The 26,194-nt window shown below is 42.1% G+C and overlaps 1 protein-coding gene across 9 annotated transcripts in view; it reads right to left on the bottom strand.

Moving 5' to 3' along the window:
- Positions 1-26,194, bottom strand: part of MAP4K4 (mitogen-activated protein kinase kinase kinase kinase 4) — a 491,439-nt gene that overhangs the window by 374,265 nt on the left and 90,980 nt on the right. The window lies entirely within an intron of this gene.

The following is a 26,194-nucleotide window of genomic DNA, read 5'->3' as shown; positions in this document are numbered from 1 at the left end:
TCCATATTAAGCAGCTCAAGCTCCCTCCTCAGCCACCAGTTGTCTCCAGACTCTTGAGGAGCTGCAGCCCCTCTTATGTAACTGTTCTTTCAAGTGTCTGCTCCTCCTTCTCTCGTTCCTTAAGACAACTAGTATAACAATTCTTCCACATAGTACGGCTTGCAACATTTCCCACACAATGACAGGATTTTATTCCTCACGGCATGCATTTCCTGGAAAGCCCTGATCTCCTTCCTAATCATAGATTGAAAATCGTCCCTGCTGAAGACAGATTAAGGCACCATGTATGCTCAGACGGTAAAGCATGGGAAAGGTCAATTGCCAACACGACAGGGCTGTGATCTGACAGACAACAGGGACAAATATCCACCTCTGCTGAACAAGTGTGTACAACAAAGAAAAAAAGTCTAACCGGCTGTATGTATGATGTTGAGTGCCTCTTTAGGTGATGAAAAATGCATTCTCTTGATAAGAGAAGAGATACCTCGGACATTCCAGGACACCAAGTTAACCCCAGAACTAGCCATTTTCCAGCAAACAAAGCAATTGCTAGTGCCTCTTGAATAGCCCATTTCGCATACCCATGTGACCAAGAAATCTAGGCAGAAAGACCATAACATCTTCCCATTGAAGTTTTTAACCCAACCATTAAATCCCAAGAACACACCCCATAAACAACCCTCATTTCCCCTACCTTACCTTCCCTCCAGGGCTTAGGTAGTGAGGGAGCATGGAATCCTGTCCCTATAGTAAAAGCATCAGCCCATGCAACTCTTCTACCAACCCCTCTCTCCTATACCCACCCTTCTCCAACAGGAGCTCCTGAAAGGGCCAGAGTTCTTTGGCCCTACTTGCTCCACCCCCCCTCCGCTTCCTTCAATACACCCCCATACCCCTAAATAGATTTTCCTCCCCACCCACCCCTGGATATTAACCAGAAAAATACCCCAAATCCAGAATCTTCACCTAATAGTGAAACTTGCCAACCCCTGTTCTCTTCCCCACCTTTTCCCCTCCTAGTCCACCTTTTATTGTCCTTTTTTTTTTGACCCTGAAGCAACAAATCTGCAAAGAAAAAATTAAACATTGTGCACAAACACCCCAAAAAGACAGCTGTGAAACCATGCCCTGGTGATCCTTACGGGAAGGCACAGTATACAAGAGACAAACATGCGGAGTGACCAGATGGAACATGCCGACAGGGCCCATTGCCCACACTCCAAACTGCTAGGAACGCCCATGAAAAAAAAAATCTGCGTCAGGCAGTCATGACCTCATGCAAACTCAAGGACCTGAGCACTGTGCCTTCGCAACTGCCGCCCGCGGGACCATCACTCTTTTGTAATCCATTCTGCAGATGTCACCATAGGAAACAAAAGCAGCAGTGTCATGCGACAAAAAAAAAAAGTCTCTTGCAAGAAAAAGCCAAAAAAAAAAAAAAGAAAAGTATAAGTCATCCCCAACATGAAATCTTCCCCTCCCCCCCCCCCTCCCAAGCAGTTACCCATTAGCATAAAAAACTTTGAACCCCCCTCCAAGACAAAGGTCCAGATGCACGGTCCCAAAATGAAGGGAAAAAAGGGGAAGAAAAAAAAAAAGCAAAACACAGATCACCAATGACCAGGCTCTCGATCTACAGGCAGTCATATCTGTTTGCCGCTCCAGACCCCAAGTAGACTGCGCTTTCACTGATTTCCTCCACAGTGTCACTATGCTGCTGATGCACCCACAATTTTTTTTCTTCTGAGTCGGTAAGGCCTCCCCAGCTCGATTCAAGAACTGTTGAGCTTTGGTTGGTGTGTGTCAAAACTCTTTACTGTTAAAGAACTTCAGGTGTGCAGGGTACAACAGAGCGTAAGAAAATCCTGCAGCAAAAGGGGACTAAGCCATATACCCCCGCTTTTTAACAGCAACTGAAAAGTCATGAAAGATCATCATCCTCCGGTTTTTTTAATAGAGACCCTCACCCTGCATTCACACTGCTCCAAAATTTGGGCCTTATCTGGAAACGTGTGAAGCCACAATCACCGTGCGGGGTCTTCCCGTGGGCCTGGAGCTGGCGCCAATGTGCGATGTGCTCTCTCAAGCTTAATGTGGCCATCACTTGTGTGTAGTTCCAGCACCTCTAGCAGCCATTTTTCAAAAAACACCACTCATGCAGATCCCTCATCCCCCTCGCGGAGACCCACCAGGCGGATGTTTTGTCCCCTACTTCGGTTTTCCAAATAGAGCTTTTCTGTAGTGTCCGAGTGTCGCCTCTCCAGGGAATCCATCTTCCGCCTGGCCTCTGTCAGCAACAGCTCCAGGTCCTCGACTAGGGTTTCAATGTTCTCAATCCACAAGGAATTCTCCTGGACTGATGCCATAATCTCAGCCACTTTTCCAACCACCACCGCCAGCTCCTGATGGATATTTGCAGTAAGTTTAGAGAAAAAGGGCATCAAACGAGGAAGTGGTGAAGACCAAAACTGTGAAGGATTTCAAAGAGGCGTGGGATAAACACTGTGGATCCATAAAGTCTAGAGGATGTGAATGAAGTGAAGAGGCATGGGGGCGGATTGAGAGAATGACGGCTGCTACCTGGAGATTAATATCCTAATTCAAGAAACACACACATGGTTAATGCGACTCCAACATTGCTCTATGCTTCAACGGCAAGAGGAAATGTGAAAAAAAGGATTTGCATCCACAAAAAAGCAGGGGAGTAGCTTGCTTGATACGGCAGTTACTACCCCATGCCAAATAAGCCTGATACTTCACTTTCAATGATATCCAGCATAGTTCTCTGCTTCAATGGCAGGGGGAATGTTGAAAAGATGATTTATATTCAAACAACCAACAAGGACTGAGTTGCACAGGCTGGATAAACATGAGTGGGAGTAGCTTGCTATGACGGCGGTTACTACCCCTAAACAATTAGCTAGATACTTCACTTGGATGCAGCTCCAGCACATTGATGGTGGGGGTGGAAGGGAAATAGAACAAAAAAAAAAGTCACTTACAAGGGACAAGAGTAACAGATAAGTATGGGGGGGAAAAAAAAAAAGTAAAAGCTTGCTGGGCAGACTGGATGAACCGTTTGGTCTTCTTATGCCGTCATTTCTATGTTTCTTTTGTAGCTGTTGCGTATCCATCAGCATGGGAAGAGCAGGCCACTCATCTGAGGCCTGGTTCCTCTGCCTGCAATCAGCTGCCGGTTCAATATCCACTTTTTGAGTCTTGCTGGCTTTATCAGCCCCACATAGCAGGCAAAGACTTAAGAGGGCACCTCTTTAGATATGCTTAGAAAGCAGATTTAAGAAGGAGTGATCAGGATTGAGAGATTATGTGCCAAGGGCCTATGAGCACCAGCCTCTCACATACTCTCTCTTTAGCACATCACATGATCTCCTTTATTTTTTTTTTAAGACACTCATTTTATAGGCAAGGATGTAACTAACATTATGCAAGGCAGTTATCTAAATCTTGCATGCACTCCTAGACTTGCGATGTCTCACACGCCTTACATTCCCCTTCACCTTGACCCAATCCCCTTAAGAAATCACATCTGATATTCCTGCCTTAACCTTTTTTACTATCCAAAGTATACCCAATGGATGGTTCATTTTAAGCTTTCATCCCACAACCCACTAATCCAAACAGGTTAAAATGCACCGGCACTGAATAAAAGCCACTAAGGTGGCCTACATAATTTATTCCACATATCCCCACATCCACCTCTTATGGAATGGCTCCTTGCTCATGTACAACCAGTCACACCAGCCTCAACCATGCTGGACCCGAAACAAATGTTAACCATTTTAAAACACCACCACTCCAGTCTTGTCCCAATACCACTATCCATGTCAAATTTTCCTACACCCTCCCTATACTCACATACCGATACACAGTTCTTGTCTTATAAGTTTATCCTTTTCCCCCACTGTAGGATGGTCATGTAACTAGCCTATTATTGTACATATTGCTCTCACCTCTACAATCTCCTTTGTATTTACATGTATATAGTATACACATATACGTACATATACATACATATATATAAAAAACTCAAAACATGGCTGTTCCTACAAGCCTTTCCCCCAGCCTAGACCGCCGTCAATCATTCATCAGTCGCATACTTAGTTCCGTCTACCCATTACATGCTCTCATACGATGTATTCATCTTGTTCTAGTTATTGAGTTATCTTTCCACTTCTAGCTTCTTCTCCCTAGTTAAGTCTCCCCTGATCAATGTAACTTTCATCGCTGCATGTTTGCTTTTGCTATTGTTATTGTTGTCATACCCCTGTTCTATGTAAACCGATATGATTTTTTCATGAATGTCTGTATAAAAAAGCATTAAATATATAATAGTCATTTTTAATTTCAATCTTCTGCATGCTTTATTAATTTTACCTTAATTTGTCTCAGTTCTTTTTAATAATATCATGCTATACCTGTGAGTTATCTCTACTATGTTCATGCTTACTGCATTCTCCTCCCTCCTCCCCCCCTCACCCCTCTACCTTCTCATTGGCTTTGTTATACCGATCAACTTGCTTTTTTGAGAATATTAGTTCAGATGTAACTTCCTTTCAATTTCCACTTGTTGTAAGGTAAACAGATATGATGTGAAAACAAATATTGGCATATAAAAACTATTTGTTGAGTTTTATATACCGTCATTCGGTAGAGCCATCATAACGGTTTACAAAAATATACATTTTTCTTAGCAGTTGTGCAACAATAAAAAACAATTTGAACAATATCAGAAATAAGCATATCAAGTCCAGAGAGCATTATTAGGTTGGATGAGGAGGGTATGCAGTTCAGGGTGAAGAGTGTATTAAGAGGTTTATAACAGAGTTCAGTTGAGAGTTGGGATGATCAGACGTCTGAGGGTCAGTGTAGAATTTGTGGAACATTAGTGTTTTTAGGTCCTTTTTGAATATTTTTAGGTCTTGTTGGGTTCTCAGGAATTTAGGTAGGGTGTTCCAAAGTTTAGGTGAAGCAATTGAAAAGTATTTATTAAATAAATTATTTATTAAATAATGAATCCACTCACATCTTTTACTATTTCGGGAAATCATGCTCTCTGAACATTCCTCCCTTCCTACACAGAAATATGCATCAACACTGGTTCACAACAGTGAGTTTAAATCATCACTATGCTACACTATGGAAGGAAGAAACGAGGAGATAAGCATAGAAAATTACCATATACTTGCAAATATGAACTGAAGTAAAAATCTCTGCTAAAATAACCACAAAAATTAAAATAAGAAGTCAAAATAGGAATTAGATACCAGAAGGTAAAGAATGCCATTGCAGTCAATGACCGTGGATGACGACCCAGACCGTAACTCATCTCAGACACTGCCCACTATTGCTTTGGCACCCCATTTCCCATGCCTCCACAAAACCCCAGCCCTCGTCCATACTTGCAAGGTTAACAGCTACGCCACCTTAGCCCAGCCTCCCATTTCTTAAGAATGAAAGATAAACTTCCTCAGCTGAAAAGAAAACCCCACTCCCACGTTAAAGAAAACCATAATAAGAACAGATTTATGAGTATTTCCAGACAGATGACCTGTGCCATGTTCATAAAACACTGCTCTATTGGCAGAGACAATTTATCAATATGGGCAGGTAATTAAAGCCCTGAAACCATGTAGTAGCGGAGGCACCTTAAACTGGCAGTCTTCAGACAACGAGACAGACTTTCAAGCCACTTTTGTCATGATCCATTACCAACAAGTTTGTTTATGACCGCTGATCAGATAAGATGTTTTTCCTTCTCATTTAACTAAATACATTGTGGCTCACCCTGCCACTATAAAACAAGTGAAAAATATGTTTTCATTACCTCACAAAGTCTAAAGATACACAGCAATTACACTCCATGTGAAGTGTAAAACAATTTCATGCAAATAAGCTGTCCCACCGACCTGTATACAATCTAGATCTGTTAAATTGTGTCAGGGTTATTTGTAAACGAGAAGAACCTTGAAAAGCAGCAAGGTTTCCTTGGGTTAAATGGAGCAGTCCCATATGAAACACCAATGCACTTACCCCTGTTAACTGATTACACAAAACGGACTGACAGTGGGCATGGACAATCAGCTGTTTCTTTTCACGTCCTGAGTCACTTAAGATTTATTGGCTCGATTTAAATGAAGTAATGGAATAATGTGCTCTACCACTAAACACATGCATCCCAACTATCAGGCTCTCCAAGTCTGCAGTTTTACAGTAAAATAAGCAACTAATCACGCTAAGAGGGTGATTCACTAAAGCACATTATCCTACAGTAAGCTTTAACATGCATTAAACAGTTTATTTACTGCACATTTGCCGCAGGCCCCATCATTTCCAGTGGAGCCTATTCACTTAATGCGCATTAATTTTACTGCACCTTAATGAATCATCCTCAAACTGCTTCCGAGCCATTCACAGATCAAGGCTCTGAAGCATTAGAATCCCTCTACTGCACAGGTAACTACGCACACCGCTCTAAAAAGTATGACTAACTTTCAGGTGACTGTGTTCAAATATATTATGAGCAAAAGCTTGAGCGAGTCCAACCATAAAAAAAGTTTGCTTACAATAAATAGCTCTCTCTATAGACAGGATGAATTAGCCATGACATGAGAGCAATGTCAGACAGGGCCAAACAAACCCATCTCTCCAGCTCAGTAGTTTTACCACTAAGCATGTGCGGGAGTTCATGCACATGCTGCCTGGAGAGCCCTACAGTCAACTGTAGAGCTTAAGTTTATGCTAAGTAATTCTCTCTCCAGGGAGGTGGACAGGTACTAAGTATGGCTAGCTCATCCTGCAGTCTATGGATGACCCTGTTTAAGGTAAACAAACCTGCTTTCTCCTTTGACAAGCAGGGCTAATTAACCAAGACACATGGGGAGTCCCTCGCAGAGGGTCGCAAGTGGAGCCACTTGCCGAAAAACTACCCAGATACCATCCCTTGTTTCTCCCCCCAACACTGGACTACTGGGTGAACAGGCTACACAAAATTGTTTGCCCAAAGCTACTGTAGCTTCTTGAGAGATTATTCAGACATTTATTAATGGGACGTGAAGGTGTGAACACACGGCCAAATTGCAGATGTCTTCAAAAGACTAAATGAATTCTTTGCTTTAGTGATTACTGAAAAGAATGCTGGGGAGATATCCATGCTGAAATGGTATTAAGCGGTAATGAATCAGAAAAACAAATCAAGGTGAACCTGGGAGACATAATAGAGCAGATTAACACACTAAAAAGAGTAGCAAATGTCCTGAACCAGATAGCTTACACCCCAGAGTTCTGAATGAACTAAAAAATGAAATTACAAATCCATTACTAGTAATTTGTAAGTTAAAATCTTCTATTATACCTTAAGATTGGAATAAAGCCAATGTAACCCTAATCTTTGGAAAGGGCTCCAGGTATCAGCCAGGAAATTATAGAACACGCAAGTGACTTCAGAACTAGGAAAAATTGTATAAACTATTCTAAAGAGCAAAATCACAGAACATATAGAAAGACCTGGTTTAATGGGATACAGCATAGGTTTACACAAGGAAATCTTCCTCGCCATCTGCTACATTGGATTGAATAATGGGGAGCCAGCGGCTGAAATATATTTGGATTTTCAGAAGGCGCTTGACAAAATCCCCCATGAGAGACTCCTGAAAAAGATTTTTTTAAAAGTCATGGGATAGAAGGCAATATCCTAGTGTGGATTGAAAACTGGTTAAAAGACAGGAAACAAAAAAAGGACTAAATAAGATTTCTCAGTGGAGAAAGGTAAACAGTGGAGTGCCTCGGGGATCTGTACTGGGACCAGTGTTATTTTAAAATATTTAAGTGATCTGGTAACGGAAATGACTAGGTGATTGCATTTGCAGACAAGACAAAATGATTCCCAAGTAGTTAAATCACAAAGTGGATTGTGAGAAATTGCAGGAGGACCTTGTGAGACTGGGCATCCAAATGGCAGATGAAATTTGATGCAGACAATTTGAAAGTGATGCACATAGGGAAAAGTAACTCATACTACAATTACGCAATGTTAGGTTTCATATTAGGATTTCCACCCAGGAAATGGATCTGAGTTGCATGGACAATTAAATTCTCAGCTCAATGTGTGGCAGGATGGGCATATAGCAGCCACATAGCCACTGAAGTTACTGGAGATGGCCTTCTTGGAGCTGGACAGAGTTATTGGAGGAAACACTCCCCCCCTCCCCCAATCTTGGTAGTTGAACCTGGTGGTTTGTGGTGTCAAACTCAAAAGTTCAGTTCAGACTGAGCTGACTAGGAAGAGGCTAAAATGTAAGATTTTCACAGCACCTTTTATCCAAGAGGGCCTCTCAGTATGCTTTACAATTTAGTATTTCAGAACATCACAGGCAGTCTACCTTGGGGTAGCTGACCTGGCAAAGTGGAACACAAGAACAAATTTTATTAAACACCAAAATGCCAGATAAATATTTTCCCCCTCAGCCTGTAGGGATAACTGTGTCTTTGCACCCATCTTTCACAGCTATGTACAAAAGTATCTTGCATATAGTATGGGAGAAATAGTGTTGCATTATCTTGTTTTCTACTCTATTACAGTTTACATGTTTTCTTTGTTTAAATTTTTCCTTTTACAATTTGTTCAATCATGGTTGCATATAGCTGGCTGCTTTCCTCATTTTCTGATCATTTATTCCATTCTCTTGCAATTACCAGTATGTAACCTTTCAGGTCCATTTCTTTTTAATTTACTTCTTGTATCATGCTAGTCTTTTTTTTTTTTTTGCTGCAACCAATGACATATTTATTCAGCACTTGCCATTGAGCCAACAGGCAGCCCGATTATACTCTTTGGCAGGCACTTGCTTCCACAGTCCCTACATTTGCTTCCACCAAAAATTCCCTAGCCTTTTCTCAACCAGATTTCCTGGCCATGCACTGATGGCATGGACCTCTGATTCGGAAGGCAGAAGAACCATTGCAAGGTTTAGACTTCTCGTTTCACACTGTCAACAAAACTGCTGAAGTTAAAATTAAGAAAAAAAATATTAAAATTTGTTTTTATAGCAGCAGTACTAACTAGACCCTAAAAATAAAAATACTTAGGTTTCTCCCTATGGTCCCCCTCTTCTGATCTTATTCTTAAATGACCTGTTTCCACAAGATTTTGAGTGTGCACCTGTTACCACTACCACATCTCCTGCTTTAAATACTGTTTGCCCCACACCCACCACCACGAACAACTATTCTGTCTCCGCTACGTGTTTCCTATGCACAACTTAAAGCTGATAACTTAACTCGCTCTTTACTCGCCGACAAAGGTGGGCCACTTGTTTGCTGCCAAATTTTTTTTCACAGGCAAAACAAAAACGAGGTATTACTGTGCATGAACTGGAGATAAACAGCAGCCACTGCGTTCTAGGGCACAGAAATAAAGACAGGTACAGCGAAGGTAATTCTGCAGAGCCGATCCACATTAGCTGTTGAGTCGCACAGATCTGGCCAGAGCTGACAGACTGTGCAAGGAAAAGCACACAGGAGCCCCTGCTTCCAAATCTGAGGTTAACCCTTTCGAGCCAACTGCACTGAATATTATAGCTGAAGCTATGAATGTGGAGGCTGACCACCAGTTGGCAGTATAACAAAAAACACTACATAAAGCAAAAAGAGCATTCTAACAGGCCGATTCAGTAAAAACGTGGGAGAGCGAACGAACACCTGCTCTCCCGGCGCTCGCAATACAGTATGCAAATGAGGTGGTGCGGTAGAATCGGGCAAAAGGAGGCGCTAGGGACAGTAGCGCGTCCATAGCGCCTCCTTTTAGCCCGGAGCGGCGGCTGTCAGCGGGTTTGACAGCCGACGCTCAATTTTTGCCGGCGTCTGTTCTTGAGCCCGCTGAAAACCACAGGCTCGGAAACCGGACGCCGGCAAAATTGAGCATCCGGTTATCGGCCCGACAGCCGCAGGCCGAATTCAAAAATTTATTTATTTTTTTTTTTTTTTTAAACTTTTACACACTCTTTGGGACCTCCAACTTAATATCGCATTTGCATGTTGAGGGCGCTATTAGGTGCCGCGGGTTGGACGCGAGTTTTCCTCTCCTTACTGAATAAGGGGTAAGGGAAAACGCGCGTCCAAGAGCAGGCTAACAGTGCACTCCGGAGCGCCCTGTACTGTATCTGCCTGAAAAAAGGCTGCTGTTGAAACAGGACACTATGAAAGCAGGATAATAGTGAACAAATAGTGAACAAAACCAAACCTCATGAAGGGACAACTATGCTTCAATTCACACCATGCAAATATCTGAACAGAGATTTAATAATAAAGATCAACATAACAGCACCACGATTAATTCCTCTCACCATTTATAAGATTGAGTTAACTAGAGGCAGTCTTTAGGAATTTCAGGCAACAGTATTCTAACATGCAATGAAAACCACATTACAAAAATAAGTATCAAATTTCATTTTAAAATTTTAATGTATAGCATTTGTTTTGTGTTTTATTATGATATGCTTTAACAGTTTATATATTGAATTGTTTGAATGTTGTACACCACACTGACCAGGGATTCCGCACATGAGTGGTAAATAAGAATGAATAAAAGTATTAGTACTGCTGCTTTATGCTGTAATCTTGAACAAGGAATCTAAGCTAAACATAACAGGAATCCAGTTCTTTCTGAAGCAAGAGTGGGACCCACACTTCATGGTGTTAGAAGAGGGAAGGGGGCATATGAAGGCTGTAGCAAGGCCAATGATATTTCATATTCAAAGGAAGTTCCTTTTAGTTGCTCTCATACAATATGGAATGTGAATATTTTTATTGGACGCCACCAACAACTTTGGAGTGTTGCATCTACAAATTTATTTTTAAATAAAAACAAAAACCAGCTCCCAACACATTACCCAAATCTGCTGTACATCAAAGGAAGGACTGCAAACCTTTCTGAAGAAATGATTGCTGAGAGACTGAAAATTAGAGACTGATGAAAAATTATCCCAGTTTCACCAAAAGGACTTGCATCATGCGTTCCTCAGTTAATACAGCAGGCTTTCACCATTAGTACTGCACACTAATGCACAGCACAAGGTCACTTTCAGGTCATTAAAATCACAACCAAAAAAAACCACCCTAAAAAAGCATGATCACCACCAACACCAAAAACCTCAATGTACTAAACAAAATTACAACCACTGTCAAGAATCAAACAACTACAACAAGGTCAGACTAAATCTGGTAGTCAGACATATCAAGTATTCAAATGATTACTCCAAATTAAAAAAAAAAAAAAAAACCTCCCTAATGAAAGAGTATGCCAATCCAGTCCTTGTTTTACCCCAGTCTGTTTTTGGATTTGGATTTTTTCTTAGAGAAATCAGAAATGTGCACACCAGGTAGTAAAAGCGGAGACAGGATCAATGAACCCCCTTTGACATGTTCACTCCATGTTCGGAGAACATTCTGCTGTGATATGCATAACCTTTCAGCTGAGGCTCTGAGTCAAGGTCCTCTGGTCATTTCTTTAGACATCGAGCTCCCATGGCATTACTTTTTGCAAAGAAAGGGATATTGATCCCAGCATTATAACTGAATTTTAAATTCCCTTTGTAGAAAGAACCATTTGAAATTCAGGAGAAAAAAAACAAAACACACCACACCCCTCTGGCCCTGTCTTATGTATTCATCCTTTAATTAAAGTCCACCACACTATGGGCACAAGCACTAGATAAAAATATGCTAACAAGCTAAAGCAAGCAAGCAAGCAATGTGTATACAAATACTAACAATATAATGTGAATCAAACCAAATGCCCCCCCCCCCCCAAAAAAAAAAAAAAAAGATATACACAGCCTGTTTCAGTAAGGTGTTTTCTCCTGTTTTGCATCTGTGCAGAAAACCTTTTAAAGTACTATTCAAATCACTGCTAGCCAGCATGCATCTCCCACATATAGGCCCAAACATGAGATAGGAGTGAAAAAAAATATGTAAATATAAACATTTTCTTTAACCGCATGCTAAAAGCTAAAAAAAAAAATTTCATGCAGTAAACAAATGGTATGCTAACGCATTGGGAGTTACAAGCTCGCTAACCCAAAAATGTGCACACAGCACGCTTTCTGCACATGAAATGATTTATGCACACAAATGTTCTTATGGGCATATAATCCGAATATAGCATCTCAACACCATGAACTCAAAGTTCATCCCTGGAGACTAACAACTCCAGAAACTATTACATCTGTGACCAGGAGTTTCATTTCCAGCATTAAGGAAGGATGATTTACATTTATATTTATTAATTTATAATCCACTTAAGTAACAGCACTAAGCAGGGCACAAGAAACACAATAGTTAAAACCATAAACAAAATGTTATCTGCATAGAATCAATACACATGATGATCTACTATTACATATCACCAAGAACAAATATAAAATGATTAACAAAAATCACAAAAATGTATATGTAAGACATTAAACCATTCTGTAGCTGAGAAATCCTATCATACAGTTAAGTATATGCATCTCTCTGCATTAGGGAGTAAATTTTATTGCCATGATTAACACGATTTGCATAGAAAAGCACTGTGTGTATGTTTAAAAACTGTTAAATCAAGAATAAAATTGTGTCTTATGACATGCTTTTCCAACAAACGTTCATAGCAAGATACAAATTTTTGTAAGACTCACTGCAAATTCATGAGAACACATGTCCAAGTACAATGAGCTACAATAAGGCTAAGACAGTATGTTGGGATTTTGTGAGCATTTCAGGTTTTCATATTTTTAGGGTTAGGAAGAGGAGAGTAGTTTTCTTCAAGAGTTACGTGACTTAGGAATGCTGGATTGGTATCTTGTTGGGGGAAGGTGAGGAGTATGAGGTTTTCAGCAGTTCTTATACTGACCGACCTGCAGAGACTGGTATGTAGTTGTGGAGTTACGCTATAGTGCCAAAAGCTACCTCGATGAGCCAAGTTTTCACCATTTTCCTGAAGGTAATGAAACCTGCTGCAGATCCAATATATGGGAGCTGGCGCTCCAGAGGGTCAGGCAGAGCCCACAAAGATCTTTTTCTGATGTTTGATCAAAGTCAGAGGCCCGTCCTTGTGATACCATCCCCAAGGACCTAGTGCCTCAAAATGCTCAGGACAGTTTCTAGAAGATGAAAAAGCTGCTGATGTAGGTAGTTGTCTAAACTTTGAGCTAGAGTCAGGATCTTGGTGAAGTAAAGCCTTGATAGGTAGTGCAGACTTTTCAGGATTGGAGTTATTCTAGCAAAAATGCGTGTGCATTTATTATGCAAGCAGCGGCATTTTGAATAAGTTGTAAGCGGTGGTTTAGAGCGCAGAAGTTTCCAATTTATAGAGCATTACAATAGTCCAGGTACAAGATTACAGTAGCAAAGGCCACATTATCCAGTACTGGACAAAGATGGCGGAGCTGATGAAGGTGGAAGAGAGCTGCTTTGGTTACTATTTGGACCTGGGCCTTTGTGTGTAATCCAAAATGAAACCCAGGCTTCGGACGTAAGAGCCAAGGGAGGTTCCCTCTAGGGTTTCATTTGGGAGAGGATGATCAGGGTCCTTTTTCTTGATCCATAGCATCTGTCTTTTTGGGGTTTAAGTTTCTTCCAGTGTAGCCAGTTATCAATTTTCTCTTTGTTTGGTTGAGGCAAGTTATAGTTTGGGTCTGCGCAGGAGTAGTGGGGTCATGTGGCAATCTCTGATGAACTTGCCCAACAGGGGCTAGGTAGATACTAAAGAGGACAGATGAAAGTGTGCGGCTGTGCTCTAGAGAAAGCTGCTCCCACAGAAATAAATTGTTTGGGTATGGTCTGGAAGGAAGGAGGGAAACCAGGTGAGAGCAGGACTTGCCAACCCAATATAATCATGCAATCTGGTGAGAAAGATTATGGTCCACAGTCCACATCAAAAGCTGCTGAAAAGTCCCAAAAGTATGCAGGTGGCTGAAGCTCCTTGACTCAGACAGTCAAAGTTCAACCACCAGGTTTAATAGCGTGATTTCAGTACTGTAATGTGGCCTTAATCCTGCCTGGAAAGGGTTGAAGGATTCAGATGCACGGGAATTTAAAAATAACCTGCTTATCTAAAATGCTAAATGGGGTACAAGACATACATAAAAATGGTTAAAACATCAAGTAAAATTTAACAAACAGATTTAGTAAAACATTCACTTTATACTGTCCAGTGAGCTGAACATACATAATATGCAGTTATTTATATGGCCTTAATAAATATCATGAACCTACATAAGCCTGCAAGACCCACCAAGGCCTAATAGAATCATTTAAATATATTAAAAACCACCAATAAAATCCTAATACTCTAAAAATCACTAAATTTCTGTTAAGTATAACATATTAGACAAAAGTTAGTATAAACAAAGGTTACTTGGAATGTCAGTTGAAAAAAAGGTAGGTTTTCAACTTTTTGGAAATCAGTCAGTTTTTTTTTTGGGGGGGGGGGGGGGGGGGGGTTTACTATTTCTGGTAATGAATTCCAAAAGGTGAAGACCAGTCACACAAAAATTCTCTTCATTCTTCTAAACGAATTTGGCAAACTGAAGGTATTTCCAATAAATCGTGTAGAAGATCGCAACGTTCGTGTTGGTCAGTAAACTTTCAAAAGTGAATTAAAACAAAAAAAAAAAAAAAAAAGAGGCTAATCCATGCAGTGCATGGCGTAGTACTGCTTTTTATTGTTTGTTTTGCTTAGGAAGAGGATGATTGGCACTGGGCAGCAGCTGATGTCACTGGGGTCAAGGTTCATCATTTCCAGCATTCGTCTCCCCAATTGTTCCTTTAAGGGCCTTTGAGACATGGGGCCTCTGCTAGCGAGGTGTTTGTTCTGGTTTGGACACAGTATAGTAGCCCAGTTTGGTTTGGTTTGCTTGGGCAGGGGTCTTCCAAGCAGGTGGTTGGTCCGAGCATGGCGAGCAAGGAATCCACATCATGCACCGACAATGGGCGGAAGGTGATCAAGAATAGTGGAGAGGGCTGTCTCCACTGTGAGGAGCTTAGTGCTGGGTCTTTCACTGGTGCTTTCGCCAGCTCTAACCGAATTCGTGTTATCCTATCTGTAAGTAATATTGCAGCGGATTTCGGTTGTGGGGGGGGGGGTGTAATAGGGATAGAGGAATCCAGTAGTTTGTTAATGGTGCAGTATAGCTCTCTAGGTAAGGTTTCATTCTTAGTTGACTGCAATGTGTGTACAGCTAAGCACAGCTGTATTACCATCAGGGCCTCAGGAAGGTTTTGGGCACCAGAGTCAGTCTGCTCTGCCTCATGATCATGAATAAAACAAGGGTTGGGGGCTCCCGAAATGCATTCCATACTAATTGTAACCTCTTTGGTCTCTGCATGTTTTAAAAAAGTGACCAATTCTTTAACGTTCAGACACTCACTGCTGTGTCAAACAAGATTAAGAAACTTACCATATGGTTTGAGGTAGAAGGGGGAAAAAAGGTTTGTGAGGAGCTTTACTACTGGCCAAGCAGAACTGCTGAGCCCCATCTTGGGAAGCTGCAGGGGGATAGGGCTCACAGCACCTAGCGGGGAGGTAGTCTCAATTGTTGTGCGACGGCAATATCTACTGGTTAAACTGGGGTGGGCACGTGATGGGCTTCAGCAGGGAGCTGCAATCGGTGGCAGCGGTCGGTGCTTGCTGTTGTGATAGAAGAGATCAAACGAAAGGGCTCATGGCCCCACAGGCTTGTTTCTGGACTAAAGTGAAAACCTAGCAGGAGGAAGAGGAGAAAGCTTCCAGACCTCACACCTCCCCCTCCCAAAACCCTTTTTCCCTTCCCCTTCCAAGGTGGTCCTCAGAGACCACAGAAAGCAGTATTCACTCCTTTCAAACTCGTTAAACATTAAAAAAAAATACATAAAAATGTTTTATATATATTATAAGCACCCACAAAAAGTAAAAAAGCAAATAAATAGTTAGCAGGATTGTAAGAAACTCCAGAGTCTCTCACATTGCCAAGTTATTTTCTAAAGAGAAACCTTAGAGATGAGAGCTGTTTATCAAACTATTTGCACACAGTCCCAGGTAGTCCGGGGGGCTTCCAAACACACAAGCGTTGCCCACAAAAGACGGTGGCGTCACAGACTGTGAGAAGAGAGCAAAATGGCAAAGTAATGAACTGAAACGCATCATTTTCCCATGCGGCTTCACAGCTTTCTCTCTGTCTGCTGAAAGTCCTGCTGGATCCTCAGCCAAGCGGCGGGGGCTGCTGCTGCCGCCAAGATTTTAACACCTCTTTCATTCACTTAATTGTTCAAAAATGCCCCCCTCCCCTAAAAAAAAAAAAAAAAAAAAAAAGTGGGTCTTGGGGGGGAGGCAGTGTACAGAAGAATAATGAACATTGGAAAAATACGCTGAGCTGTCCCCTTTCAACTCCCCACCCTCTCTGCACCTTTCCAGCAGACGGGGAATGTAGGTCAAGTATGTGGAGCTTTCTAACCAATAAAGATTAATGGCAAGTCTCCGCACCGTGAATGCTTGATGTGTTTTTACATAGGACGCTGTTCTTTGGAGGGAGGTGGGGGGTGGCCAGATGGAGGCATTTCTGTTTTCTAAATTAACTTGCTGCTTTTTTAAGTACAAGATGTCACCAAATGCGAGCACAGCCCGAAGGCTGAAGCCCTGACCGCCTGAACTGCAGACGGAGGGGGAATCAGTCATCTCTCCTGCAGCCAGCAAGAGGAGCATCTCCCCGGGTCTGTAACAGGAAACCGGCAAGCACAAAGAGCCCTTCTGGCTGGCAGAGGGATGGAGAGATAAGGCAGGCCCCCAGGTATAGAGGTCATTAAAAGACAGACAGTTCCAATATGCAAGGGCCTGCTACTCCCCCCCTCTCTTTCTTGCTTTGCTGAGAGGGATTCCAAAACGAAGCATGCAAACCTGGGGGTACCCCCACCGTACCCGTCTGATTTCCGACACTACCACTCATGAGGGGTGCCACGGAGTTCTTTAAACCAAGAAAAGGCCTTTCCCCACCCAGGCTGTATGTCAAGCAACTTAGGGCTAGACTTACGAAGGCTTTGCAACCATTCTGTCTCTATGGGGAAAGTGTTTAGAAGAGGAGGAGGCCCTTACATTCCCAAATTATAAACTGGCAAAAAGAAAAAAAAAAAAAAGGGTGCAAAACTCCATGGAAGGGCGAGGCAGTCAATGGAGACACCAAAGGAGATCACTGAGAAAAACGTTACTGAGGAAAGCGATGAGGATAATGTACCATAAGATATTCATCCACAAAAGAAAAAAAAAATTTTTTTTAATTTTATTCGAGGCTGTAAAATCAGTCAAATTAATCAGAAAAATAAGACCCCTACCAATTGAGAACACTGTTGGTATCTGGAGACAGGTCTCCCTTAAAATGCAGCAACAAATTCTGTTCCCGGACATCAGAGTGCATATTCTCAGGGTGAATTTACATAAGAATTGCCAGGCCGGGGGTCAGACCAAGCTGGCTCCATCCAGCCCAGCCTCCTGTCTCAGACATTGACCACTCCTGGCAGATCCCATAAGTAGCTCTGATTCCTGTTACTCACTCCCAGAGACTGCAGTAGCTTTCTTTAGTCTACCTGGCTAATAATGTGTGGACTTTTCCCACCGGGAACTTGTCTCAACCTCTTTTAAACCCTGCTGCGCTAGTCACCTTGCTCACATCCTCTGGCAACAGATTCCACAACTTTAGAGCGTGCCAAGCAAAAAAAAAAAAGTATTTACTCAAGTTGTTTTGATTTTGCTGGTTGTTTGTTTCATGGCGAGTCCCCTTGTTTTAGGATTATTTGAAAGGGTAAATAACCGTCCCGTTTCACCCCTCTCACGATTTTGTGTTTCTATGATGTCCCCTCTCGGCCGTCTCTTTTCCAAGCTGAAGAGCTCTAGCCTGCGTAGCCCTCACATCACAGGAGAGAGAACATAACATAAGAAATTGCCATGCTGGGTCAGACCAAGGGTCCATCAAGCCCAGCATCCTGTTTCCAACAGAGGCCAAACCAGGCCACAAGAACCTGAGAATTACCCAAACACTAAGAAGATCCCATGCTACTGATGCAATTAATAGCAGTGGCTATTCCCTAAGTGAATTTGATTAATAGCCATTAATGGACTTCTCCTTATCCAAACCTTTTTTGAACCCAGCTACACTAACCACATCCTCTGGCAACAAATTCCAGAGCTTTATTGTGCGCTGAGTGAAAACGCACTGCTTTGTACCTATTTTAGTTCCACTGTGTCTTTCTTGAGAAAGGGGCACCCACAACTGCACATAATACTCAAGGTGTGGTCGGCACCATGGCTCGATATTATTTATTTTATTTATTTATTTATTGGTTTTTATATACCGCCGCTCAGAGATATCGCGTCGGTGTACAGATAACAAAAACATACGCCGGAGCGTTATACATGGAACAAGAGTAACTAATCGGAGAAAATTCTTTCACTCAATGCACAATAAAGCTCTGGAATTTGTTACCAGAGGATGTGGTTAGTGCAGTTAGTGTAGCTGGGTTCAAAAAAGGTTTGGATAAGTTCTTGGAGGAGAAATCCATTACCTGCTATTAATCAAATTTACTTGGGGACTAGCACTGCTATTAATTGCATCAGTAGCATGGGATCTTCTTGGTGTTTGGGTAATTGCCAGGTTCTTGTGGCCTGGTTTTGGCCTCTGTTGGAAACAGGATGCTGGGCTTGATGGACCCTTGGTCTGACCCAGCACGGCAATTTCTTATGTTCTTATGCGCTGTTTCGGTCCCCCCGGCCTAAGCACATCCCCTGGTACCCCGCGATTTGACGAGGTGCACAAGAGCAACCTTCCGCCGGGCCCATTTCACTGGTGGCCCTCCACGTCTGCAATATTTCCGACTGTTTGTCCAGGTTGTGGGAAGCCCGTGGATTAATGTGCTGCTCAGGGGGTGGGAGGAGGCGAGGACCTTACCCCCCCACAGCTGCCCCCTCCAGTCTTGCTGGTTGGTTGAAGGTGAAGGCCCTTGCCCATCCTGGCATTCCCTGTGCCCGCTGCTGCTGCTTTGCTGGAGATCCTATGCGTCCTCTGAACGGCGCCTGCATCTGAATGGGCAGCTCGGAGCAACCTCCTTCACCTGGTATATGATACAGAGGCAATAGGATATGTTCCATGTTATTCTCCTGGTGGGAGAAAAGGAGTGAGCGGGGGGGGGGGGGGGGGGGGGATCCCTTGCTCTGCACATGTCCAGCAGCTATTTATCCATTAGCTGGGACCACATGAACTAGGAAAGCAGAGCCAACATACATAGAGAAGAAAAGGCCTTCTCTAGGAAGGCTACAAGGAGGTCTAAGATTTTCAGTATAGTACGCAAGTATCTTCACAATTAGTTTTTAAAATGTGGCAACAAATTAATAAAAAATAAGACTACTACAGCATACTCTTAATCCCTCATCTTCCTCTCCCCCTCAATGTTAGTTTTTTTTTTATTGAAAGTTAAAAGAGTAACTAAATTGTCTCATGAACATTCAGTGCCCTTATACAGATCTGTGGCGAGCATATCCCCTCTCAGACAAGCAAGTAAATCAGAAGGCATTATCCATGCTTATGACCTCAAAGTCATGTTATTAAATCAGTACGGAGACTGGAGGCTTATGCTAAAGCAATAATCTTACTTTAGGGTATTAAACAAGTTTTTTGGGTTGGTTTTTTTTTTTGTTTTTTTCAAGACTATTAGCACAGGCAATCCCATTCAGAAACGATAGTGTTTTACATATTAAGACGTTGAAAAAAATTAAACAAATATGGGCCGTTAGTCAGTACATGAAAGTCATTTCTAAAGCCTGCCATCTTCAAAGATGCACTTGAAAGCTGTCGAGAGCTTCTCAAACGTTCTGTCTGCCACAAACAGAAGTACATCAGAGAGCCACGCAGCCCTAGCTGCGCAGATCCATGCAGCAAGGCATGAACACAGTGCAAAGAGAAGAGCCTGCTCAGGCATGCCTAGCACTCCCTTCAGAGATCCCCATGTGCTTACCCCATGACTCCTTGAATTCAGCTACGGTCAGGGCCAGAGTGTGGGGTGGGCGCCACCAATATCACCCATCCTGCAGCTGCGCAGCCTCAGTGAACCCCATCACGCCGCAGCCAAAAAGAGGAAAAGTATCCACCTTAGACACCATCCCACAGAGGAGAGGCTCAGGGTGAGGAACAATTTGGGGGGGGGGGGGGGAGGGGAGCCATTTGCCCAAAATCCAGCCCTGGATACTGTTCTCATCTCCACCGCCCCCTGCTGTAAATAGTCCTTTAGGTTACTCCCAAGTCTATCCCCTTTCACTCTTATCTCTATGATTCATTGTTCTACAGCCTCCTTACTACTGAAAGAGACTAGCCTCCTGTATACTGATATATTGGACATAATTTAAATGCATCATACCAACATACTATCACCCACTCACCATTCACAGCTGGAACCCAGCACTCTCTCCACCCACTGGGCTCAATGTGAGAACTCTCAGCCCTCCCCCAGTCCAATGTGGGTGCTCTTTCCCCCTTTCCCTCTACCTTCCTACCTCCCCACCCCCCAGCCTTCTCTACTTCCTCCGGTCCCACGAATAAGAACGAATGCTGGTACGTGATTCTATCTTCTAGGCAGGTCATGCCACAGCCTTCATCTGCTGCCATAAACTTGCAGCTTTGCAAACTGTATGCAAGTATAGAGCTCATTAACAGCAGCTTTGCAAAGCACACACACACACACTGACTGGTACACAGCACCCACTTGGAAACAGTGCTGCTACAGCATCAACTTCCAGTTTCCACCAAGAGCCACACGTGTGAGAGAGCCAGAGATGTAGACACCCACCGACAGACACTGAGATAAATGGATATGATGGATTATATCAAATGTAAATCTCGCCCAAAGAGAATACAAAACATAGTATGAGAGGGGAAACAACATTGATATACTTAAAGGCCCCAAGGTTTAGTTCCCTGAATCAACATTCACTATGAGATCTTCAATGAGTCACTTAACCTCACTGTACACAGAGTTAGACTAATCTCTTTGAGGCATGCACATTAACTTGCAAAGCATTAAGTTTCAGGTCCAACTGCACTAACCAGTACATGGGCAAGTCTGTAAAGTTACCATGCACCATTGGAGAACTGGCAACTAGAAATTTCATTCTTTGCATATAAATGTAACCCCTGGGCAGAGGTCCTCACCAAAGGGGTCCACCAAGCACCCATAATTTACAAGGGTTTAAGATACCCGAATCTTCTATACTGTTCTCAAATCCTTCTGTTTTCTAGGAGTCCCAATCAGGTAGGGAGTGCGGGAAAATAGTTTGATATTCAAGGCTCTGAGTACTGTATAAAAAGTCTTTATTGATCACAGTAATCATGCTGGACAATGAATGTAATTCCAACATGACTTTACTAATAATGCAGAAATGAAGTGATTGACAATATACAAAGTCTTTTCCATGAAATCCATTACATAATTAAATTCCAAAAAAAATCTATGATTTGGCTTAGATACGACATAATGCTGCTCATATGAATAAAGCAGTTAGCTTTCATCAGCAAAATATTTTGGCCATAATTGGACAAATTTATACAAGCTCTTTTCAACCTGAAAAAAGATCAAAAGACTTTAGTTGATACAAAAGAGACCTTGCTCTAACACAGTCAACTGATGCACAGTTGTATCTTAATGGACAGATTTGTGACTGAAGAATTTAAGCAAGTTTCAACCAAGTGTGAATTTTATCCCCCTCCCGAAGATAAAATGAGCAAGATCGCATTCGCCCTCTCCCTTGATTGAGAAACTTGGATTGATGTGCTCAACAGAGCTCCAAAAAAGATTGAGGACTCCTAGAAAAAAAAAAAAGGGTTCGCACTCACAAAGCGGGGAGTAGCTGGCTTGTTACGGCGGTTACTACCCCAACCAAATGTGTCTGATACTTCGCTTTCGATGCATATCCAGCATGGCTCTCTGCTTCAACGGCAGGGGAGAAGACTGATACATCACGCATTTCCAGCATAGCTCCCTGCTTCAACAGCAGGGGAGAAGAAAAACAACCAATAAGGACTGTATAACATAGTCTGGGTAAAACAAATAAGCATGGGTGTAGCTTGCTTATTGCGGCGGTTACTACCCCTACTACCCCTAACTAATCAAGCTAGATATTTCAATGGTGGGGGAGGAAGGTAAATAGAACCAAGAGCTAAGAGAAACAGATAAGTATGAGAGAAAAAATGTGTGAAGCTTGCTGGGCAGACTGGATGGGCCGTTTGGTCTTCTTCTGCCGTCATTTCTATGTTTCTATGTTTCTATATTTCTTCTTCAGAAGACTCCTTGGTGGATGTATTATTGATATAAGCAAATGACATGTCTGTTGCATCTAGGTCAAATTGGGTTCCTCCAGACAATTTGGATCTCATTATTCATACTTTCTATGAATTGGTTCTAAGAGATCTTTGCTAAAAAAAAGTTCATATCATAGACGTTTTAATATGTCCAGAGTTGAATGGACAGCACTTTTAGGACTGAGTGCTGATAAATTTAGTGATCAAATCAGCTGACAGTAGTGATGAATAGTGGAGATTTACAGGAGGATCTACGACATTGACACTTCATTTTGTCAGGTATCTATGGATCCTACAATGAACCTGAAAACAGACTGTTTTTGATGCATGTGGATCAGTTAAATTTGATTACTTTGAAGGAATTTCTATTTGTGTGTGTGGAATATCCAGATCTAACACCGATCCTTGTGGCACTCCACTTAACACCATTCTCTCTTCAGAGTAGGTTCCATTTACCATCACACACTGTCTATCAGTCAACCAGTTTGTAATCCATGCCACCACCATAGCACTCGCTCCCAAGCTTCTCATTTTATTCACAAGCCTATGTGGGACCGTATCAAAAGCTTTGCTGAAATCCAAGTATTAATTTTAATTTTTTTTTTTTTTACATTTTTATTTTACCCCAAGTAATTTCCCTGTTTCTTTGGGCTTCCAGCTCAGTTGGAACCAGTATGAGTCTGGCACCACGTGTTTAAAAATTTTAAAAATTGCATGTCAAACACCAGAGAAATTTATTATGAAAGGCATTTCTGTTTCTATTTCATATACATATTTCAATACATTTCCTCATGTATTGTGCAAAATAAGTTATCATGAGCCGCATATTCCATTCACAAAATTGAGGTCCTATTAGGAAAACAGAACAGGCCAGGCTGTTATAGATCCCTACACAGGAAACACATGCTAGCTGAATACCTTACCTTGTTCCTATGTACAGAATACAAACAGACCCTCACCAAATACAGAATAAAGAGACCATAAAGTATAAATAGAAACCTGCTGACAAAAACTGAACTGGAAACCACAATAAGCCAGACTCTGTATGTAGTGCAACAATGGAAAAACAGATCATCATAAAGCTTCAAACAATAAAATCAAGAAATATAAACCATCAATCATAACAGTTAACTATACTAAAACAAAGAAATACTTCAAAACATCTGATAAGAAACTCATCTAAAAATATTCCAAGTGGTAATAAAATATTCCAAATTATTGGATACATAAAACACCCAATAAATTAAAACTAATTAGGATATTAAAAAATCCCCCACTCTCCATACCTGGAACTTTTAATTTCCAGATGCCCTAAGATTGTTGTATATTTGTAAGGGGAAAGGGTTGTTGCACACAAATTCTCTCTCAAATGAAACACACACACACAGGCTCAAGCATATTCACGTGCACACAAGCTCTCATATGCACACATACACATTCTCTCACACACTCAGTCATATATACAGACATACATGCTCTCATTCTCACACACACGCTGTCTCATGCTCAGTCACAGTTTTTCAAGGTCAGTCATACATACACAAGCGCTGTCTTATGCTCATACACAGTCTCATGCTCAGTTATACACATACAGTCTCCAATGTTCAATCATATACATGCACAGTCTCATGCTCAGTCATATAGTGTATATACACATGCTGTCTCAATCATACACATATGCATGGTCTCATTCTCAGTCATATACTGGATACACACATGCACTGTGTCTCATGCATTTCTCAGTCACACACACACCCACCTAACACACTTTCACTCTGGAACAAGGGGCAGGAGCAGTCTCCTTCAGCCTGGACAGTCACTAGACTTTTCCTTTGTGCTTCTAAACTCTGGGCCCTGCTGCTTCTGCTTACAATTGTGAGGAGGGGGGAGGGAGAGGGAAGGGGGCGTGGAGGCCGATGCTGCTTCTTTCATCCCCTGGGTCATGCTCGTAACTGCCTGGAGGGAGTGGGGAGGCCAAAACTTCTTGTAATTATTCAGACCATAGGAACATAGAAAATGACAGCAGAAAAAGACCAATTGGCCCATCCAGTCTGCTCAGCAAGCTTCCACACTTATTTTCCCATACTTATCTGTTTCATCAACCTTGCTGGTAACTGTTTGATTCAAAACTGCTGAGGTGAGAAATAGGGTTGGGCTTCTTCAGACTGCTAGGATAGGGGGTGTGGAAGGCTGAAACTGTTTATTGTAACTCCATAGGCTGCACCTTCTGACTGTGGGGGTGGGGGGAGGGGCTCCCAAGTTTAATTTGTGCTGGATGGCAGCAGGGTGGTTTTTTATTTCGATTTGGACACCCCTTCCCTTTCAGGGACAGCCCCAATGATAAAAAGAACTCCAGAAGCAGGCACAGCAGTTCTTGTCAAAAAAAAGTGTGTATCAGGTAGGGAGGAGGGACAGCTCTTCAGCTAAACTGTGAGAGGGATGGCGCCCCCTGGAAGATGGCGCCCATGGGTAGAGGCCATATCGGCGCTACGCTAGCTACGGCTCTGGCTGTTTTTTGCCTTAATTTTTTCAACCAGCTCCCTAGAGAACCAGATCGGTTTCTTTTTCCTCTGACTCTTCTTTAACATATAGATTTGTTGTAATAGCTCCTTTTAAATTTGGCCCACTGTTCTACCTCACCCATTTTCTCCCAGTCTTCCAGTTCATCCTCCAGGTACATTCCCATATTTGTGAAATTCAAGACTCTGGTCTTTGTGAGACTTCTCTGTATCTTATTCGCAATATCAAACCATACTGCCCATTAGAGGGCACTAGATTGAGGATCACACCCTCCCCTCATGGATTCTATTACCCATTTGCTTGAGCAACGCATCTTGAAAGGCATCCACTCTCTCTCTCTACCTTTTGTAGATTCCACAGAAGGGATGTGCCAATCCACTTCTGGTAGATTAAAGTCTCCAATGAGCAACACTTCTTTCTTTTCCAACTTTTGGATATCCTCGATCAGGCCTCTGTGTCCAGTTCATCTGTTTGGGTTGGAGACCTGTATATCACACCACTAAAAATGGAAGCACCGTCTTTCTCTTTTTAAGACAGTCCATAATGCTTCTTCTTTGTCCCACACCCCTTGCATTTCAGTTGCTTGGATATTGTTTTTGACAGAGATACTCCTCCCCCTTTTCTGTCCTTCCATAAGTGATAGCCCGGGATGGACACATCCCAATCGTGAGACCCCGTGAACCATGTTTCCATAACAGCAACAATGTCCATGTCCACCTCCACCATTAGGACATTGCAGGTCTGGGATTTTATTGCCCAAACTACAAGTATTTGTTGTCATAGCTTTCCAAGTTTTCTCCCTTAATTTGTTGCACTTCCTAGACATCTGTTCTGCTTTTTCGAGATTTTTTTCCTCCCACATCTTTTATTGCTTGGGGGTGACATATCACTTTCGCTGGCCATTTCCTGCCACCCCCATTATTTAGTTTAAATGCTTGGTAATATATGATCTAAGTTTCTCACTTAGCATCCTCCTTCCTGCTACAGACAAATATAAGCCATTCTTACCATATTGCCTTTTACTGCTCCATACACGACCTCTGCCTCCAGTGTATCCAAAACCACTTTCTGTATACCCTGTTTTTGAGCCAGGAGTTGAAGTTATGGCATAACTTCATTTCCCTTTCCATGATCTGGTAATACTTCCAAAAAGGCAATAGTATCTTATCTTTCCTAGATTTTAGAAAATGTTCTAATTCATGGATACCATTTCTATTAAGGGCATTGATCCCCAGAAGGATGATAAGACTAATCTCAAAGTTCCTACTTTCTTCAATGACTTCAATATCTGGTTTGAATTTCTACTA

This window comes from Rhinatrema bivittatum, chromosome 5 (assembly GCF_901001135.1).
Source record: "Rhinatrema bivittatum chromosome 5, aRhiBiv1.1, whole genome shotgun sequence".
In the NCBI taxonomy this organism is placed as follows: Eukaryota; Metazoa; Chordata; class Amphibia; order Gymnophiona; family Rhinatrematidae; genus Rhinatrema; species Rhinatrema bivittatum.
The sequence above is the reverse complement of the archived record's forward strand: the minus strand, read 5'-3'. Positions and strand labels throughout refer to the sequence as shown.